This window comes from Branchiostoma floridae, chromosome 11 (assembly GCF_000003815.2).
Source record: "Branchiostoma floridae strain S238N-H82 chromosome 11, Bfl_VNyyK, whole genome shotgun sequence".
In the NCBI taxonomy this organism is placed as follows: Eukaryota; Metazoa; Chordata; class Leptocardii; order Amphioxiformes; family Branchiostomatidae; genus Branchiostoma; species Branchiostoma floridae.
The window spans coordinates 2,069,824-2,091,998 of NC_049989.1; the positions used below are offsets into that span (position 1 = coordinate 2,069,824).

The 22,175-nt window shown below is 41.7% G+C and overlaps 1 protein-coding gene across 4 annotated transcripts in view; it reads left to right on the forward strand.

Moving 5' to 3' along the window:
• Positions 1-22,175, forward strand: part of LOC118425597 (breast carcinoma-amplified sequence 3 homolog) — a 106,950-nt gene that overhangs the window by 78,972 nt on the left and 5,803 nt on the right. The gene's annotated exons all lie outside the window — the stretch shown is intronic.

Sequence of the window (22,175 nt, forward strand, 5' to 3'; positions counted from 1 at the left end):
GGCATTAAGATTCGACAATGTGTTTCCACAAAGCGCTTCAGATTTGCAAAAGGGCCATTTCTAAAGCTCTGAAGATGTTTTCAAACAAATTTTCGAGATGTTTGTCAGGAAGACGAATGTGCTTTTGGCTGCCATCTCGTGCTTTTGGCTGCCATCACCCCAGTAGATGCCAAAGTTGCCGTAGTGATGAAAGCTGTAGGAGCTGACTTGGCCCAAACTTGTCAAATTGTTAATGGAAAAGTTTTTCTTGTGGTTTTTACAACCTGGCGAGGACGTACAACCGACGATACCTCAGAAGACCTTGATGACAGCAGATTGTGACAAAATCTTTACAGCAAGCATTCTCCGCCGCTGATCTGTAAAAGGAAATGCGCAATGATATATGGATGCCTGGGAAGGATTTGACTAAAACGCATGGCTCGACAGGGCGGTGCCTTTACCTGGAGTCCTCCCGTGGTACTCCACACGGATAAGTGACAGTAAAATATCATGTGCCATAAACAGAAAGGCCGTGTGTGGCTATCAGCTCAGAATGAAGACAAATACAAGGGCAGAGGCCAGCGGTTCACCGTGAAATATGGCGAGGTGTCTTCCCGAGCTCTCAGGAGGGACATTACATTTGAGAACAAATCAAGTTCCTTCAAAAACGCTAGCTGGTAAACGGCCTTGTTTACCTTGTACTACTTATTCGAAGGTCAAAACACTCCCGGTATATTGTCATGATAAAATAAGAGTGGCGTACCTTGTTGGCAAAATGTCTGAAAAGGTGAAAAGGCATCGTTCTTCACAACAGATAACACTTTTGTGAGTGTGATGGAAACTTTGTGTGGTGATGGAAACTTTGTGTGTCATTGACCTGATTGAATTGGTACCCTGTCCAATTGTTTTTGGATTGCATTCTGACTGGTTCTCTCGCAAACTAGTCATTCTCGGATTTCATACCAGGTCCTATATGATTGCTTTAACCTTGTTTGGAACGGATAAAGATTTGTGTATATTGTTGTCTGCAATCACTATTTGTTTCTTGCATTCTCCCAATACAATTTTACACAGTGCCATACATTATATTGTGATACGTGTTGCTGCTTGACACCTCAGTAAGCAATGATGAAGATGGGAAAAATTTATTAGCAAGTGCCTGGGGACAATTGTCAGGAGTGGAAAAAGCGATGTAATTTATATACATTGTTGTATGAAATCACTATTTGTTTCTTGCATTCTCCTGATACAATTATAGGCAGTGCCATGCAATACCAGGGTAGACATGTTTTGACAATGTGTATATTCCTACTCGATCCCTGAGCAATGACAAAAGATGAGGAAAAAAATGTTAAGAAGTGCCTAGGGGCATTTGTAAGAAATGGGAAAAGGTGATATCATTTCTATACGTTGACAATGGCTGTCTGGAATCACTATTGTAAGCAATGATTAAGGAGCAAAAAAAACTGTTAAGAAGTGCCTGGGGACCCTTGTCAGGAGTGGAACTAGTGTTGTGATGCTCGCATAATAGCCAAAAAGTGGAGTCATCAGTACCAGTCAATGTACAGGTACATGTATGATTGTGTTCCTGCAGGACACTCCAGTGAGCAATGTTGAAGATGAGAACCTTGTCAGGAATGTCTATAAGATGTGATATTTATACATGTACACTATCTATTTTCTGCATTGCGGTGGCTCCATTTTCAGAAAAGTGGACGCAGTACCATAATGTGTATGTATTATGTGTTGCTTGACACCTCAGTGAGAAATGATGAATCTGATGCAAAAGATTTATCCAGTCAGTGCCTGGGGACACCTGTCTGGTGTGGTCAGGAGTGAAAAAGTGATTGTCATACATTGTTGTATTATCACATAAATTTTGTGTCTTGCATTTGGCTCGCACAATTCCAGGCAGTGCCATGAAACTTACATTAAATGTATTCCTGCTTGACACCTCGGTGAGGAATGATGAAGTTACAAAATGTAGATGAGACAAACTGCCTGGGGACACTTGGCCAAGTTGAAAAACTGATGTGATTTTCGTGCATTGTTGTCTGCAATCTTTTTTTGTTTCTTGCATTTTGGTGGCATAATTGGAGGCAGTGCCATACAATATATGCTTGACACCTCAGTAAGCAATGATGAAGTTAGATGAGAAACATTAAGAACTGCCTGGGGGCACTTGTCAGGAGTGGAAAAAATGATGTGAATTTTATACATTGTATGCAATCACTATTTGTTTCTTGCATTCTCCCAATACAATCATAGGCAGTGCCATGCAATGTATATTGTGTTCCTGCTTGACACCTCAGCGAACAATGATGAAGATGACAAAATATTTATGAAGAAGTGCCTTGGGAGGTCTGCCTCAGACGGACCCATCAGATTTGCCTGGGGACACTTATCAGGATTGGAAAAAGTGATGTGATTTTTATACATTATTCTCTGCATTCACTATTTGTTTCTTGCATCCTCCCAATACAATAAGTGGCAGTACCATGCTTGACACCTCGAAGATGACAAAAAGTTTATCAAAAAGTGCCTTGGGAGGCTTCCCTCAGACGGACGCGTCAGGTTTGCCTGGGGACACTTGTGAGTGGAAAAAGTGATGTGCTTTTTACACATTGTTGTCTAGAATCATTGAGGCAGTGCCATGCAATTGTTGTGTTCCTGCTTGACACCTCTGAGCAATGATGAAGATGACAAAACATTTATTTAGACATGCCTTAGGAGGCTTCCCTCCGATGGACGCGTCAGGTTAGCCTGGCAGTGGGCCGGAAGGTGTGCGTTCCATCACCACCTTGGTGCGGAGACAGGTGACAATACCACTACTTGTAATCAGCAGGTGGGGAGAGTTTATAGACGATGATGAATGCATCGTGAAGAAGAGAACACCAGAAAGTCTAGTCGGATAAAGAGGAGCAATCCTCTGGATTGTCAGACTCCAGATTATAGCGGCTAAACCGTCCTAAACAGGTATGAAATATTTAAGTTAAAGTGGAAAGCTGTTTGGTATATGTCAGAGAATGGAGCAGAATGTTTAAGGGCGAGGAAGATAAAGGGTGCAGCGATGTTAATGTTATGTTAATTGTCAACTTATTTTGACTAGAGTTTTAAGAGTTTATTATGCTTTTTTATCTAAAAATGATAAATCATGATACGTAGACAAGACAAGTGTATTATTTGCAACAACTATACCAGAATGGAGCAGAGTTTAAGGACGATATATAGGTTGCAGTGATATCAATGTTTTATTAATTGTCTAGTGAAAACTTCAGATATTTTTTCACTTTTTTTATCGAAAAATGATAAGTTATGATTAGTAGACAAGTGTTTTATTTGCAACAACTACACCAGAATGGAGCAGAGTTTGAGGACAATGAAGATAAAGGGTGCAGCGATGTTGTCTCGGGCCCAAGAGTGTGATCCTCGTTCAATTTTGGCAGGTAGATATTGCAGATATATCACCTGTGCGGTGGGGTTGAGGCACAAGTGGACAGGTTAATGGCAAACATGTATACGGCTTAATCATATAATGATCCGCCGCTGTAAGTGAAGTAACTGTCGGAATTGAGTGGATGTGATAGCGGGGGGTGGAATGGGGGGCATGGGAGCTCGGGGAGTCGTTTTCGCAGCAGGCCAGCTCCAAACGTATCACCTCGGGTGCCAGCCCCTGACACTAATGCACACATTTATGGAACTATCTGGGAGTAAATCTCGCGATAAAGGCCTTGTTAAGGGTAGGAATGGGCAGTCCGGCGCGATTGGGCGGAGATCTGGGAGCCATCCACTTTCAGACTCATTAGGACAATACTGCAGCGCTCTGTGGAAGTGGAGCTTCTTCTGAGTTGGACAAGTTCTCTCAAATACACTTGTCCAGACTCCTATTGGGCAAGTACATACTAGAAAATTTACTTGCCCAAACCAACTTTTCACTTACCCCAAATTTTAGATATATTTTTCTACGTATTTTTGCTTCCAGCAATAGAATTCTTTTATCATTTGATCTATTCTTTTGTGTTGAACAATGATTGATTCCATGATTGCAAAAAGTAACAAGTATATCAAAGTCTCACTCATATAGAAAAGAATCAAACTAACTTTTCCCTTGTCCGGACATTTAAATGACATTTGTCTAAAGTATTTTCAATTCCATTAATGGAATTTTTTCATTGTTTGCTCTATTTTTTTGTGTTGACCAATGCTTGATACTATGACTGTGAAAGGTAACATGTATAGCAAAATCTCCTTTATGGAAAAACTCTTACTTGCCAGATAGGGCAAGTGGGGTAGGACATGCACTTGCCCTGGACAATCCGGCTTGTGGACTTGTCCAACCCTGTTCGTCTGCCAGCCTGTGGAGAGGAGAGCAAGTCGACCGCTTATCTCTCGTACGGAAATCATATTTATCAGCTGACTTGACAAGGCTTCAAGTAATTTTGATGAAGCTGGATGGGAGGGAGATTTTCTGCCAAATTTGACGGAACCCATTACAACTGTCAAGATAATGTTAATCTGAATCTCAGTCAGCTATAGTCCATACTTTTAAGTGGCTGATGTAGGTCAAAGGTCAGCAGCAGGTGGCTGATAGTTCCTGGTGGATGCAGGTGAGATACATGTTACAGTAGTGTAATGCCACCTCACAAAACGAAACCCATTTGGCAAAGCAGAGGTTCAGCTCTGGCTGTTTTTCTACTTTTGTTAGGCTTTTTATTTTGTACTTTGTTTTGTATTTTGTTTTCTCTATCTCCACTGGCCACTAAGAAAATGGTACTGTAACATAAAAAGTAAGTAGAAAGTCCAACAAAAAAGCCTAAAAATATGTAAAAAAACTGGCGGCCCAAACCTCTACTTGGAGAGTGGGGTCTTCTAACTTATTTTCTGCAAGCAATGGTAGATGAATTATTTTTGGTAGATAAACGAGTTGGATAAAGATTTTTTTAGAGAACATCGTCTATTCTAAGTTTGAATTAACCAATTCGTAAAGTACAGTAAGTGTTTACAGTGAAGGGTGTTGGGTTTTCACTCACTACATGGCATGGATTTTCCTTCAGAAAGCAAAACATCAAAAGCCCTTACAATTTTCAATACATCAGAAGAAGCCACGTAATATGGCAGAGATCATTTCATCTGCAAAGTCAGCATATCTATTCTTTGTTAAGTTTTAACTAGCTGTCCTACTGTACAATGAGTGTTTCCAGAGCAGGGTGTTGGATTTTTTACTGGATTTTCCTTCAAAAGGCAAAACATTAAAAGCCTTTACAATTTTCAATACATCAGAAGAAGCCATGCAATATGGCAGAGATCATTTCATCTGCATGTCAGGGCCAGCTAACGGTAACAGTAAGTGTTTGCAGTCTACTTTTGGCAAGGGATTTTCCTTCAAAAAAGCAACAACAAAATTTCAAAGCCCGTACAACAATTTTCAATACAGAAGAAGCCATGCAATATGGCAGAGATCATTTCATCTCCATGTCGGGGGGCTGGCGCTTCACAATGCGATGATAAATTGTTGCGGGTCTCGGGGGCAGGGTGTCAGGAGTGGTGGGGCCGGCCACCCTGAAGGCGTCTTCCATTTCTGGTCGTCCGGATAGATAAACTGATTGATGGACAACCCTGCCTTCAGCGATGGCAACATCACCTCATGCCGGGGCAGGACCACCGTCCTTCGAGGGAGGTACGGTCTAACGAATCAAATCAGAAAGACGTACGCTACGCATCCCTGCAAGATGGTTCAGTGATACTCTGTCTAAAGTTGCCATCAACTAACCTTGCCTGTATAGCCTTCACGTATAGCTGTTAAAGTTGTTGGGACAAAGGGATCTAAACAAAGACAAAGAGCAGAGTCCCCCCACGCGTGTTCGAAGATGGATCGTCCCGTGACCGTTATTCGGACCCCGTGTTCGTGGTTAAGACCCCCAGCGCCGCGGCAGCCAGAGTGGAGCCGCTCTGCCATTACCTGCCACCTCAATTATGCCCTTAATTTCAGCCCCTGACAAGTGAGATGTTTCCCCGATCAAATTATTGGTGCATCATGTTGACTTGTGCGCTGCCCTGTGTTTGTCGGCCGCTCCAAGCCAGTTGTGACAGGGAGAAAGTGCGTATGTCCTTTAGATTGTGCAAGTCTACACGGTAGACTCCATGTACAATTTGTACCTAAGCATTCAATATGAAATTACCTCAAAGCATTCACGACCAAATTATTGGTGCATCATGTTGACTCGCGTGCTGCCCTGTGTTTGTCGGCTGCTCAAAGCCAGTTGTGACAGGGAGAAACAGATACCACTTAAACGGCAAACAAGTCAGAAAGTGTGTGTCCTTTGTTAGATTGTGCAAGGCTATGCTGTAGACTCCATGTGCATTTTGTACCTGCGCATTCAAGATGATATTAATGTGTCTCCAAGAGTGCCTCTGGCTGCCTTTTCAATGATATGAGTGTGGAAAAGTCATATTCCTCCTTTGAAAGGCAGAGAATGGAAACTGTATTCCTAGCAATGCACTTAATAGTGGGGAGGGGGTGTTACATATCACTCTGTTCTTCTCTTTTATAAGAGCCAGTCTTCGAGCGATGTTCTGACGTCGTTTCAAGCCTGGTTTTCTTTGTACTTGAAAGAGTCTAACCTCACCTGAATGATTTAAGTACCTTTAGGGATTCAATATGCCCAGAGTGATGAAAACGGCAGTGTAGGAGGGAATACCATGTGAACTAAACTTAAGGAAATATTGGAAATAGGGCCTGTGGCTTTCATCTCCCACAGCAGGTGTCACAACTGTGCTGTACTTTCCCACACATTCAAGGCAACGTTGGCCCAAGTTGTGACAAGGAGAAATAGATACCACTTTTATGAATGCCGGGCATTCAATGTCTGTACTTGTGATTTAAAGTAAAATCATAAAACAATTCTAAAATGTGTTTTAGAATACTTGTAATAAGTTTGAACAATGTCAATTTTGATAATGCCTTGCTGTATGTGTAATGTGTACACGATATATACTCAGGCTGTTGCCTGCAAAGTTGTGCTATAATGAAGTTCTTCTTAGTTTTCTTCTTGGTAAGACTAAGTTCACAAGGAATGTTTGTTACCCATCCTTTCACGCTTTCCAGAACAATAAAGTGGAATTTCTGGGCCAAAATGATAGTTACATTCGTTAGCCCAGAATAGCGCCAGTCGTGACGTGTGTGCATTCAACTTTCAGGCCAAGAGGGCGCATTAGACTATCCCAGAATAACTTCTCTTGTTTATAGTGTGGGTGTATGTCGATAACAACCTACAGATCCTGCAGAAAGTTTGGTGCATTCCTGACCTTAATTGGCCTGTGTGACCCAGATAGAACCCTTTGTTAGGTGGGCATGTAACATTACAGACCAATGACTAGTTGGTCACTACTTCTCCCCTCCCAAAGGGCTTGCCCCAAATTGTAATTTCCATTCTTTTTTCTTTCGTATTACACTGTCTATGGCCAAAAGGAAGAATCATTAGTCATCTAATGCCTTATGTTGTCTTTCTTGTGTCTTTCCTATTGTAAAATGCAGTAGTTATTATAATGTTGCTTTCCAAGTCTAGAAGGGGTAGTTGACTCTTCTTTTTTTCTTTCGTATTACACTGTCTATGGCCAAAAGGAAGGAACATTAGTCATCTAATGCCTTATGTTGTCTTTCTTGTGTCTTTCCTATTGTAAAATGCAGTAGTTATTATAATGTTGCTTTCCAAGTCTAGAAGGGGTAGTTGACTCTTCTTTTTTCTTTCATATTATACTGTCTATGGCCAAAAGGAAGGATCATTTGTCTTATGCTGTCCCTTTGTGTCTTTCGTGTTGTGAAATGCAGTAGTAACATTATAACATGGGAAGTTTTGATTGCTTTCCAAGTCTAGAAGGGGTAGTTGACTCTTCGGAGGCATCCTAACCTCTGGTGTAGCCAAGGGTACGGGTTACACGTGTGTGGTAGGTAGCGTCGTGCAGGGGGTCCGGCTTGGCGCCATGAAGTAGTCACCTCAATTACGATTCCTCCAGAGGAGGAAGCACAGCGACGCATGGCCTGGGATTATCCAATTAATAAAAGGCTTAGAGGGACACTGGCAGTCGGGACTATGGGCCAAGTGTAATTGAGACCGTGATTGTTGGTAGTGTGGCTATGTCGTAACTTTGCTGTCACTGCAGTCTGAAAGTTTCTATGTTGTAAGTGACTTTGAGCACAAGAATGTAAAACAGCCCAAGACAACCACTTTATGGGAATAGAAAAAGTCTGGTCTATTATTGACCGGTGGTGCTTTTGCTTAATGCTTGTCGATGGGAAAAATTATGTAAGGGACCACCAAAACGTGGTCACATTGGCCAGGTGGCGGTAGAGACGTAGAGGCGGTAATGGTTACAGGTTTGACTCATATCAATGGCCAGGTGGTCCTTATGTGGAGGTGGTCACTAGGACAGGTTTGACTGTACATGTTTATATCAATGGTCAGGTGGCCCTTATGTACATGTAGAGGTGGTCAGTTGTAAGTTTTGACTGTATATCAATGGCCAAGTGGTCCTTATGTAGAGTCATTAATAAAGGTTTTACTGTACATCAATGGCCGAGTCGAGGTGGTCTTATGTAGAATTGGTCACTAGTACAGGTTTTTCTGTATATCAATGGCCAGGTGGTCCTTATGTAAAGGTGGCCACTAGAACAGGTTTTACTGTACTTTGTGCATGACGGTTTAGACTTTAGTGGGATGTCCATGTGATCCTTATGTAGAGGTGGTCACTAGAACAGGTTTGACTGTACTTTGTGCATCGGTTTGGTGGGACAAGCCCAGGAAATTACTTGATAGAATTACACGTCTCATTAATTCAATCCCTGCATGAGAGGAGTTTGCTGGGGGACATCCCATTGATATGCCATATAACCAGGTTATGGTATGATGTATATCAGGTGAGGGGAGCCAAGGCCTGCAGGTCCCAGCATGTCGCCCCGTGTTCGGGCCAATCACAGGTTCCCGACCAGGCTGCAATGTCAGGCGTGCCTCCAGGTGCACTCTTCTTACCTTGGCCATTAGTGTCGGAGTCCAGGGAACTCCTGATGGAATGGTGCCTGTGAATGTCATTATAAAAGTTTTAAAAAGTTAGTTAGGGGTGAAGGTAGTCCCATGGCATTTGAGGGCAATGGGATGTTGGTTGTTAACAGCGCTATCTCCAGGACCTGTCCCTCTGTCCGTTCTGGGACAGAAATTTTCTTGTTGGGATGGACAAAAATTTTACCCTTTCCGTTCAGGCCGTAATAGCAGTAGGTTGTTATCAGGGCTATCTCCACCAGACCTGTCCCTCCGTCCTGGGACGGAAATTTTCTTTTTGGGATGGACAAAAATTTTACCCTTTCCATACAGGCTGTAATGACAGTAGGAACGTTATCAGCCCTGTCTCCAGAACCTGTCTCTCCATCCTGGGATGGAAATTTGCTTATTGGGATGGATACAAGTGTTACTTTTTCCATGATTTAAAAAAGATTGGATTCCAAAAATCTGAACTTCATGACGTGAAATAGATGAAAATGTGTTTAACTTATCATAAGCCTAAAAAGACAGATTTAACAACTAAAATGAAGATCATGTTGCTTGAGTAAGCTGTTACCCTGTGCATCTACACTACAAGTATTTATATTCATTGACCTAATATTAAGATTTACAGACATTCTACCACTCATAACTTGAGTGTAACCAAACTTGGCAGCAGCATGTTCATAAGACATGCCCCAGGGATCCTCCTCCTCATGATACATGACACATCCTCTCCGCTAAGACGTGAATCATCTGGAGACAGGAAGGAAGTCATCTCGAAGATGACGTTTGAAGAATGTAGGAGGATTAAGACAAGATAGCGCGATGTTGTTCTTGATACAAGGGCTTGAGTGCGATGTTGTTCTTGATACAAGGGCTTGGGTGGAGGTCATTTTGGGTATCGTCTTTGTACCAGCTTAGAAAAGAGTAAGAAATAGTCATGCCTTCAAGTACCAGAGTTGTTACCCAGAATAGTGGTGTTAAATTATTTTTAACAGCTATAGAGATATTGTACAGTGAAACTTGTTGTGACTGTTAGTAGGCTCATCCTCACTAGACTAAGCTTTATATTAAACAATGCTAACAGCTAGATGACCAAAGGGCACTTAAGGGCACTTATACCAGCTATACAGATACAGATAGAGGTTACTTTAATTTACATTTTACCAATTTTATTGCTTGCTGTTTTAGAAAAGGAAAAATGGATGGAAAACATTAAAATTTGTAAAACAAAAATTAACCAAGAAATTTAAATGACCACTTTTTGTGCTTGCTGACAAAATAAATGTAAAAGAAAACTAGGGGACAAAAAAATAAACGTGCAATCTGCCACTAAAAAATCAAGACCATAGCACATCCAGAATTTCTGCTGCAGTACCAAAGTCACATACCAGGGGGCCCAAAATTGACCTTGACCTTTGTCCCAAAACTACATTTGTATATCTCCATTTTTCATGGAGATAACAATGTGAAACACAATGATACAACAGTTTGGAAACACAGACACACATTGTGTCGTTATCGGCATGTATCAGAATCCCTGAGCTGTGTCACTCACCCCGGACCAGGTGTCCGTCAGGTAACACCTGTTCCTGTGTTATCTCCAGCTGCACCACACCTCGCACTAATCACTCACACCTTTGTGGGTCACTTTGGCATTGTTCAAAGGATAGGTGCGACATCTTCCCACAGTTTTAAGCAGGCGTAGGGAAAATGTTGACGTGTTTCCCATTTCAGTCCTGACAAAATAAGCGTCGTCAGGTAGTGAGTTTTTGTTGTGTTTTTTCCTTTTGGAGTTTAGCCAAAGTTAAAATCGGTCAAATACAGTTTACAAATTTATGTAGAAATGACCTGGACACTGTCACTTTGTATGTCATGTTGTAATCATACTAGTACAATCTAGCATGACTAGCATATTGATAAACTGAACAAAGACGTACAATGTTTAATGCACATTCATAAATCAACTGTTAAAAGCTTCAATCTGTCACGGAGTGTGAAATGCAAACTAAGAAGTATGTTTTGATGCTGAATTTCTTGATCACTCAGATGATGTAGATACTACTAGATAAGCTTCTACTACTACCAACTACCTTTTGTATAGTTTGTTGTTCGTACCAGGAAGATTCCCCTTGCTCTTTTCGACACACACAATGGCCATGGCTTCAATTCCTGTCCTAAGGACTGTGACCCTTTCCAGTAGCATGCATGTTGGATAAGCGACAACGACCAAGATTTGAACTCCTGACCTTTTTGCAGTTACTGTAATACTTTTGGCTAGTGCCAATGACCCTGACACGTAGCCATACCACTTCAGTTTCCTCCTTTCTTGTCACTGTGGTAAGAACATCTTGGTGTGTGTGATACGCCATGAGGAACGTGCGCTGTCAGGTCTGAACTACGATACCCCAGAGTCAATCCGTCATGGCAAGAACGTGGACCGGGGTGTCGCAATCTCCCAAGGCGAAGTTTCCCCTGATAAATGTCGTCCCTGCGCGACGGAGAGACACCTATGATCATACAGGTGGTCTGCGTGATGCAGCCCCGGGCCGTCCGTCGATGCTTGTCTCCTAAATCTACGGCACGCCGGGTCTCTGTTTCTCGCGAATGTGAAATGAATGGAGTGTTGTCGGAGGGTGAAGACCGCAGTCATTTGCAAAAGGTCCTCTGTTTGTCAGCACAGTTTTTATCAACTGAGAAAATGCAGTTTGACACATGGCAGTGTTGGATAGATGGGAGGGGAACAATCTGTCTTACGCATATACTGTGGAACTTGGAAGTGTTTTAGCAGGTCGTCTCAAGTGCGACTGTTGAACTGCCCACATCCTGAGTACAGAGCTGAAGTTTTACAGTTAAGGTTAATTCTCGTCATACTTCAAAACTGACACGGAAAATCCCGATTGTACTATATTAACACTATTAATAACTTTATTGCAAATTCAAGCCCAAAGGCTAATTGCAAACAAAGCCAAACAAATCATTAAGGTAAAATTGATAAACTGAATGATGTAATGTGATTGTAGTAACAGCTATTTTAAATCCATTTCTACTTGAAGGTTTTGAAGGTTTTGCATGCAATGGAAGATGAATAGTATGACTACAATGTTTTGTTTGATAAACGGGTTAGGCGACATATGTTTAAAGATTATTGTTGATCGTTTCAATGTGAAGAGGTTGGAAAAATATTGTAACCACCTATCTATTGTAACTATGCAATCATTGGAAAGCATGTGCTTACCAGGGTATTAGTAGTAGCAGGGAAGATAGATAATGTTTCAGAATCTGTCCCCGACGACTGACACCTATCTGTAACTATACGATCATTGCAAAACATTAAATGTATTATAAGTAATAGCAGGGAAGTTAGACATTGTTTCTGTGTCCGACGACTGACACAACTGCCTCATGGATGACCCCGTGCCACCCCAACTCCATTATTGGCTTGTTTGCCTCTAGTCATAGAAATCCCGAACTTTAATGTTCCCTGTTTGATCCGCCCAGATTGAGGGGGCAAAACCGATATGGGAAAGAGATCTTAGGAGACAAGCTTTGTCGGATTGGATACTGCGACCCGACACCACAGTTTAGTACCCGTAGTTACACGTAGTGGCAGAGTTTGATCGCCGTATTGCATTCACACTGACCGCCAGGCAAAAGTCCACTTAGGTGTATCACACACAGAACACATTGTACGGAAACTATCATGTACAGAAAGGAGAGAGCGTTGGATCGGCGATAATAACCAGGTGATTATGGTAATACCTGTCTGTGCCAGGCCGTGACGGGACGGCCGGCTAAGCGGGGGCAGTTTACACGCTGTAATTTCTCTGCCGGGCGGTCTAATGATGAGAGCTGGAGGAGCCTGGGCCATTTAGGGGACATTCTTGTTCCTGCTTATCTTGTCCATTGATCGGCTATCTCTGCACAGGGGGAGATATGCTTCAGGAAGTGCCGGGGTAGGTTTATATGGTGCCATTTTACAGACGGGTGTCTCTGCCGGCTTCCCCTTTCCAAATGCCGGTCTGGGACCTCTGGGTGCCCTCCCATCGCACGGGATATCAGACATACATCAGCACCCTCTGTCCTGCCGTCATGTCGGCCTGTCATTTTGTGCACGACTTCCCTTTTTTTGTCATTTTAATTCGTCCGGGGCGCCAAACTTGACAGGTTCACTGCATCTTTCTGTAATGGTCGCGACGTGACGTCCCGTCACTTCCACAGTACTGCGGCGTGTCTGGCATCACGTTACACGATATTGAAATCCTAGCAAGATTAAGTTCGGGGTAATGACAGCGACCACCATGGAGTGGCTTCATTTTTCCAGCCAGATAAAGGTGTTGCGTCGTTAACTTTGACACTACCCACATGGCCCCTGTGTTACTAAATAATTCAGCGACCCCTCACTCGCTCCGGCTAGTGTTACTCACCGAAACGCCGCCGCTCTCACACACACAAACGAGGGATGAAGCGGTGATGCATCTCCCGACATGAATTGTGGTCGTGACGGACAGACGCCGCGCCACCTCTCCGGACGTCATTGGCCATTCACGCCAGCTGAATGGCGGCATAATCAGCCGGTGTGATAAAAGGCAGATTTCCTGGCCTGGCACCTCGCTGTCCCCCAGTGGCTCCAGACGCCAGGCAGATTACAGTCCAGCCCGTCCCTCTGGGAGGAAAAACACTTGCCTCCGCCATCGATTGAAAATAATTTTGATTATTAATATCTCTCCTAGCCGTTAGGTCAAACACATTCATCACGAGGGTTTCTAGCCCCACTTTTAAGTTTAAGACTGTATGGCTGGTGCTTGTATTTTGAAGTGTTTCTTTTATGAAACAGCAGTGTTTGGCAGTAGTAAAAAGGGCCAGTGATGAGGCATCTTCTGGGAGGAAAAAGACTTGCCTTGGCATGGATTGAAAATAATTTTGATTATTAATATCTCCTACTAGCAGTTAGGTGAAACACATTCATCACAAGGGTTTCTTCCAGCCTTGCTTTTAAGCCTGGTGCTTGTATTTTGTGTTTCTTTTATGAAGCAGCAGTGTTTGGCAGTAGTAAAAAGGGCCAGGGAGGAAAAACACTTGCCTTGGCATCAATTGAAAATAATTTTGATCGTTAATATCTCTCCTAGTAGCCGTTAGGTGAAAAACATTCATCACACTTTCTTCCAGTCCTGCTTTTAAGCTTGTGCTTGACTTTTGAAGTGTTTCTAGCATGAAACAGCAGCGTTTGGCAGTAGTAAAAAGGGCCAGTGAGGCGTCCTGCTGGCTTCACAGTGCGCTTGCCCCAGGCCATGCACAACCACACAGACACCTTTAATTGCCAGCTGGATTCAGGGGAGTCTCGCTGTAGGGCAGCCTAATAAAGTGTATTTGTCCAAGCATAATGATGATGACACAGTTTGCACACAGTACGTCAGTTTGAGTTTTAGCTGAACTAACTGAGGAGACAGGTTTAATAGGGGAAAAGATGAGAAATGTCCTATGAATTATGATGCAGAAATGGTACTAATGGTTTTATAGTTATCTGACTATAAGAGTTACTGCATGCTACAAAATTACTCTATCTTTAGGAGAAAATTAAAAGTGTAAACGTAAATTAGTTGGAGTGAATAATTATATGAGGGATTTTAGATACAATTACCTTCCTTTATCAATGTTGCTAAAACTGCCAAAGATTTAAATCTATTTGATCAAGTTTCACAGATATTGGCACAAAAAATGGTCTCTCTTGACTCAGGTCTACTTGTATTTTTTTACATTCATCTGAGTCATATTTTTCACATTCCAGAACCTCAGTACGGTCTCAATAGATGCAGATAGAAAATTCTTGTCACAGTGGTGTTTCTGAATGCCCTACATTTTCTTTTTTACCATCATTGTTTTTTACATGGATTTTAATTAAGATATTTCCCAGGTTGTGGTATGTCTGTACATTCTCAATAGCTACAGATGGAAACTGCTTCGTTCTGTGGTTTGTAATCCCTTGTCACTGAATGTCCTCCTGAATCATTACAATGCCATTCCACATTACACTCTCATTACTGCAGCTCAATTTAACAAGGAAAATAGGAGACAAATTCAATACCTGACCCAGAGAAAGGACGGTGTCAGGGAGATTTACGGTGCTGTCTGATTCACAGGTGTTTTACAAACAAGCAGGTGGTCTCGCGACCTCGCCTTTCTTCTTGTTCAATTACCACTCAGGATTATAACGACGTCCGATAATTAATGTGACGCGTCGCATTCATTGCTAAGGTGACCGCGCATCAAGCTCGCTCATCCGTTCTGACACAAAGCAGTCTCCCGTTGTCAGGATAACAAAACCGTCCGGTGAAAGAGTCGCCGTATCTCCGCGGACTGTTGCACCCTGTAATCTATACCCTTCTGATCCAATTTTGTATCCGATTGAGCTTGAAGAAGTTGATCAACTCAATTCATAAAAGCAATTCATGTCCTTCCGGAGCTGCTCTAATGCTGCCCACCGGGGGAATCACTGTGTCTTCGCTTGTCTCCCAAACTACATTGAGACAGAAAAGGACGGCTTAGCCCGGGACCAGCATTTAATTGAGCAGGAAAAATTTGATAATTTCTGCAGTTAGGCAGATGTCTGTCCTTTCCCGGGTCAGGGGTTGCCGTGGTATTATGTTTGTCGAGTTGTAAGCATCCCCTTGGTACAGGAAGGGTCTATGGGAGGTCTCCAAAGTTCGCTGATTCTGAGATAACAATGTTACAACTCTGACAATGGTGTGAATTTTCTTGCTCTCCTGTAAGTAATGGTTTGAGCATGATATCATCTTGGATTTCTAAATCTATCTTTGCCCTTACTTTTATTTTTGAGTAATTATGTCCTCAACTAATGCCTTGATTAAGTGTAAAATTTAGATGAAAATTTCCTAGCAATAATTTTGCCATTATGAATAATCGTCTGCCATTAGAATTAGCCTCCAACAGGCCTTCCTACAGGTCCTGAAGTAAGGTTTGTAGAATTGGGCAATTTTGGTATAATTGACCACAGGAGTCAGTCCATGCAAGGACATTATATCCATGCTAGGGTTAACAATTTCCCTATCCAAATTGTGCTGGCCAATGAAACTCTATTGTGGGAAAACTCCTCAACAAACTATTCTCCCTACAGCCAGCATAGTTAGCCTGGTAGAAACTACCCTCCATGCCTTGTTGAAGTGTAAAAATTAGATAGTAATTCCCTATCAATAGTTTTGTTTACAACATTGACAAATGCGTCCCTTGGGTCAGTTTTTGAAGTTGACTTCCGCTCGGGGATGTGGTGTTTTTTACACCTCTTGTTCCGGTGTGCTTGCTTCAGGTTAGCCTGCTCTGTAGTCACATTGTCAAATTATGTGTATGATACTTTTTGAGTGGTAATGTTACCATCGTTCTTGTTTTGATTTGTTTGCATTAGATTATGATTATAGTTTGATAGTATTATGATTAGCACCACTGTTTGATTGGAATGTAGCACTAGACCACATCATATTTATCATTAATGATGTTAGATTAGTACACCAGTATAGAAAGGATGAGAAGGAAAGAGAAGAATAGAAAGTTTGTAGTTGTTAATAATCCGTTTTATTTGGCATACATTATACCTGATACAATGGTTGTGCAATGAGCGTTAACTTTATTCCAAACGTTCAAAGTGTACAAACTACAACTACAAACAACAACTAGGAAAGTAAGAATCAAAGTTAAGAACTGGAATATATTGTGATATAGTTTTGAAGTAACAACGAAAAGTTGCTCCCACAACAATGAGTGGAATAAATTTTAAATAAACTTAAAGTTAGAGATAGCCCTGCTGCTGACATTGCCTGATTTTAGACAGGTTCCTACTGTCCTAGCTTCTTCTGCCTGCTGTTAGTAGTGATGACAGAGGTACCATGGGAGCGTAACTTCCTGTTCATAATGCCACACACTTGATGTGGAAGACCAAAATGGATGATGCGCTTTTGTATCGCGGAATTTGACTGCAGTTTTGCCCTGTTATGGCTGTGGTAGGAACCAGACCTTTTGCCCCATGTGACAGAGGTGACAAAAGATGATAAAGTGCCTTCCTGTGCGTGACAGCGGTGTCACATGATCGGACGAGGACAGTCTAATTGAGAAAGATTTACCGCCATATCGTCGCTACTTCCTGTAGATCCAGTTCTCCCCTCCATTTTTAAACTTTACACCTGTCCGTCTTCCTCATTTCCCATCGGCCTGGGGACAGAGGAATTAGGTGGCAAATTTTCACACGGCCCGCTGAGATTGGTGCCTAAAGGTTGACACCTCTTCTGCACAATCCAGTGAATTTTAGGCCCCCCTTTTTTTTCATTATAAAGAGATGAATTAAGATACTAAAAGATGACCAAGCAGATTTATTTCTTGAAAATTTTGGTCATCCAACCCTTCTGACCTTCAATATCATGCAGCTTTTAGTGTCTTGGGAGCACAAGACGATGGTTGCAAAACCTAAAAGAAAAGTTCTACGTAAAACATTGGTAATTGGTGCCTAGCTCCTAGTTAAGTTTGAAACCTCTACCCTACCATAGGAGACCACTTGTACACGATCCAGAGCACTGCTGTTGTCTCCTTTTTTATGGGGATTACCCCCGTCACAGGTTATCACACCCGACGATCGCCAGCGCGGCCGTTAAATGGCCGCACGTCTGATTCTGTGTTTTCCTGTCCTTCCCCCTGAACAATGGGGTTGGTCGGGATTGTTGTTACGACTTCGCCACCTGTCTGGCCCGACGTGATAAGATCAGGTCATCCTATACATGTGTGGGCCTCCAATATAGTAGACCTACAGCAACTCAACGACAGTACAAGTCATAATGTTCTTTACTGTTAAAAGGGACAGCATCACTTTCACACTTACAAAACTGTGATATCTTTGATAGTGTCAATGAGCTAAAGGGTATCACAATAAACGCAATAAACTCAACTCAATACTTATATTCATTGCACAGGTGTATTCTCCTAATTGATACAGCACCAACTTGTCTAAATTTACCTTTCTGTTATCCATTTTGTATTTATGTATGTGTGTTGACATTGTTTATTACTCTTGTTTTATGCTTTTGTTTTTGAGTAGAAGGCTTTATATATTAAGCTAACTGACAGGTGCTTTTTGCCTGATACTCACAAAATGTGTGTGAATGAAATAAGATAGATAAACATGTGTGGGCCGTTGAGCGGTGACACTACCCATCGCGACTCACTCCCTTAACTCGTGAGGCTGCTGTTTTTTTGTGTTTCTTAAGCTGTTTGTCTTCACCCCAGACCTTTTGAAAAAAAAAAATTTTTAAAACCTGTCTGTCCAATTTTTTCCTGAAAAAAATCCGTGAATGAATTTGGTGTGGCCTCAGGTCACCCTACACATGTGTGGGCCGCTGGGCAGTGACATCACCCATCGCATCGCGCCTCTCCCCGGCGGTGTCGGGTGTCAGGATGAGCGTTCGGAGATTAGCGGCAAATCCAGCCCTGAGCCAAGTATCCCCCGTCTTGTCAGGCCAGAGGAAGTCACACCGATCCCCGGTTGAGAGATAAAACACAACACAATGGATCAAGACGTGCCAACAAGGCTGACTGCGCCTTAAATTGGTTGTACGAGAGACAGGGCTCGAAATAACACAGTTAGTGCAGGTAAAATTGGGGCTGTGCGGGTATTTCTGGTATCTACCTGCACCTTACCTGCACCAAGGAGGTTAAAAAACCTCCTTGCCTGCACTTGTCCATGTTCTGGGTTTTTACATAAATGTCATATGATGTAGGTGTATGTGGATTGTTATTAGCTGTATTGAATGTTACAGTATAAAAGAAACAAATAGCAATGGTTCCTGAACAATTATAGTATGATCCATACTTCCTAAATTCAGAGTGGTGCAGGTAAAATTTGTCTGTTGCGGGTAATTTCCAGTGTTACCTTCACCAGTGCAGTTATGCAGAAAAAAGTATTTCGAGCCCTGGAGAGACAAGTACGAGTTGGCACCGCGGGGTCAGCCGCGATGGGAACAACACTACCCACAAAGGGGGGAGAGGGATTATGTGGAAATCCAGCCTTTAGCCAAGCATGTAAGAGATGTAGTATGAGCCCATGTTGGGGTGGGAACAGCAGAGATAAGGGAAAACGGAAGGAAAGAGTTGATAGCGGGGACATGGCCAAAAAGGGGCGGAGTGGGGAGATAAAAACGCCGCAGTTGGTGTACGAGATTAGGGAATTAATTTGGCAATTTTGGTACCAGGAAGTTCAATAGGACAGTAGGGAAGGAAGGAGATGCCGAGATAGGGTGCTTCCATTGTGTGGTGCACGCCATAGGAGGTCCATGTGTCTACAGTTTTTCAGTCGCACAAGTGTGATTTGTGTTTGTGATGAACAGCAATTGTTCTCTATTCTCCAAGCCGAGGTTGATGCTTGTTTTTAATGTCTTTTTAGAACTTCTCTAGTTGTGTTGTAAAAAAAAATCTTACACGAACACTCATTTGGCACCAAAAAAAGAACTTTTTTGGCGAAGGTACATTGTAGTAAGCATAACATCACATCTTCTTGTGTGTGTGTACGAAGAAAAGAAGTGGGCAGCTGAGCAGAATTTGTATCAGTTAAGCCTTGATAAGATGACCTGTCACATCATTTTTAGATGCTCCATAGTTTGTATGACTGATTACCTCTCACAGTTTCCACCACCCATGGGAGTACTGCTGTGGTTAACACGTTTCCTGTCCAAAGGCTGTGTTTGGGCTTTTAGAGAAAAATTTGTGGACTAGATATGGAAGCAGGGAAGGTATTCCCTACTCTCAAAGCAGAGGTTTGACTGTTTTTTTTACGTGTTTTAGGCATTTTTGTCAAGCTTTCTATTTTGTGCTGTTTTCTTTATGCTGTCAGATATAAAGTAAATATACAAAAAGCACAGAATAGAAAGCCCCCCCCAAAATGCCTTAAAACTCATTAAAAAAACAGCTTGGGCCAAACCTTTGCTTGGAGAGTATCTCTTTCCTAGCTTCTGACAGACCTTCATATGGGGTATGGATATTAGAAGTAGCGTATAAATGAATGGCCTGGAAAGTCAGTCCACAGGAAAGGTATCATTCTCAACACTTTGTACTTGACTCTCTTTCATGAAAACTGTATTTGCAGGGAGGTTTTGCTCTTCAACCTACTTGCCTAAATGTAATTGGAAAATATTTTATGGAGAAGTTGTATTGTGTTAGGGGGACCTGTATCTTCACCCTACCATAAGTAACAAAGGGACCTTTAATCCCTCTATTATCACTTGTTTGGATAAAGTAATAATAATGACGTATCCCTTGGGGAAGGAAGGTAGGATAGGTGGTGCATTCACTTGACAAGTATAGTACCATAATTACTTTTTAAGTGCTCTATCATTTTTCTTCAATTACAACATAGAACTAGAAAAGTTGGGACTGGACAAGAGCCCGTTTTTCATAGTTGTGTATTGTGTAACAGTTGAGTTTAAAGGCAAAGAAAAATGCAAGAAAACTTAGTACTGTACTGTTTAGGGAGAATAGTAGGATAGGTGGTGCATTCACTTGTGGAGTACTGTAATTACTTTTTAAGTGCTCATTTTTCTTCAGTTACAATATCAAGAGCTTTTTTTTTCATAGTTGTGTATTGTGTTGAGTTTTACCTTGCCAAAGTGTTCCCATCTATGAAAGAAAACTCAGTTCGATGTATCACTGCCTTAGGGTAAACACCTGATTCTTGTAAAGAGGAAAGTTTAGTCGACCACCCACTGCTTCAGTCTCACCTGTTTGAGGGTCTGCATACCTTTTTCTGCGAGGCGTAGCAAGCTATTTTAATTCACTGTTAATCGTTCCCGGCCCATTTTAATTCAACGTTAGGTGTTGTTAGTAAATTATTCGTGAAGGGTTGTTAGTCGCTTAGATTTTACGTAGCATCATGTTGTGTGTTATCCTGAATTCATTGTTAGGTGTCATTGTCATTTGGCAAAGTTGAATGCCAGATTGCCCAAAACTTGCAACGTTGCATCCAATGAAATTGTTCCCAAACAACAAGTAAAGTTGCATCATCCCTCCTAAATTTAGCATTAAATGTTGCCAGGATCCCCCATTCAGACCCTCCTATGTCACCTCACCTGTCTTGAGTTGACCTTGCAGTGTCTTACTTCACCTTGTTTTTTATTGCCTGCCAACCCTAGCCTAAGCGGTGGAGTCTGTTCAAACTATAATTCTTGCATGACAATACCTACATATTAATTGATTATTTCGATTTTCTTTGTAATAATCAAGAACAGCTCGATCCTACATTTAACTTTTATCACAACTCTGATGAGCAAAATGCAACTTTGACACATAATAAGTATGATGGTTTCTTTCCTTTTCTATGATGGTACTGAAACATCATATCTATAAGATAAGTCCTGACCACATCATATTCTGTCATGAACTGAGATGATTTGCCATATGATGAATGATTTGCTTTTATCACTTGATCTTTCCACCCAGACAAATTTATCCGTCAATTGACCTAAATTCTTCCAAATGTGGCCTGCCTGTGTACCGTTATTGTAAAATCACCTTTCAGTATGGATATGAGTATCAATGCATAAAACATCACGTCAAAATGAGTTTGGATCACCTACGCCTGATGGACATTTTAAGAGTAATTCTTTTGGTAAATATTAAAAGTGAAGATCCCCCAGCAGACAAGTTTATACATTTTTTACACATATCACTTTACTGGGCACGGGGTTATGACTATTGGTAACACAGTTATTATCATATTTTATCCCACCACTAACTGTAAGTGTCAACATCATCAAGGTTTATGGGGGGAGTGCTATCATATTATTGGGATGTTGTAAGAATGAAATATTTCAGACTATGGATGATATAGAGAATGGCGAATAAGCTAGTGGATGTTCTGAGTACTAAGTATGTAATAACTAACCAGCTCAGAAAAGAACAAGAAATAGAACATTTCACATGATTTAGACTACATGTATATCAGGGCTTTCTGGTTCTGGTATACAATGTACCATATCAAGGAAAGTATCAACAGATTATGAAGATATGTGATCTGTTTTCTTTCTGGATGTCAAATGAGTAACTAGTATTTTTCACTTTTTTCAAGTTTTCTGTACATGTCATGTATGATATCCTGCATATGCTATTGTCCAG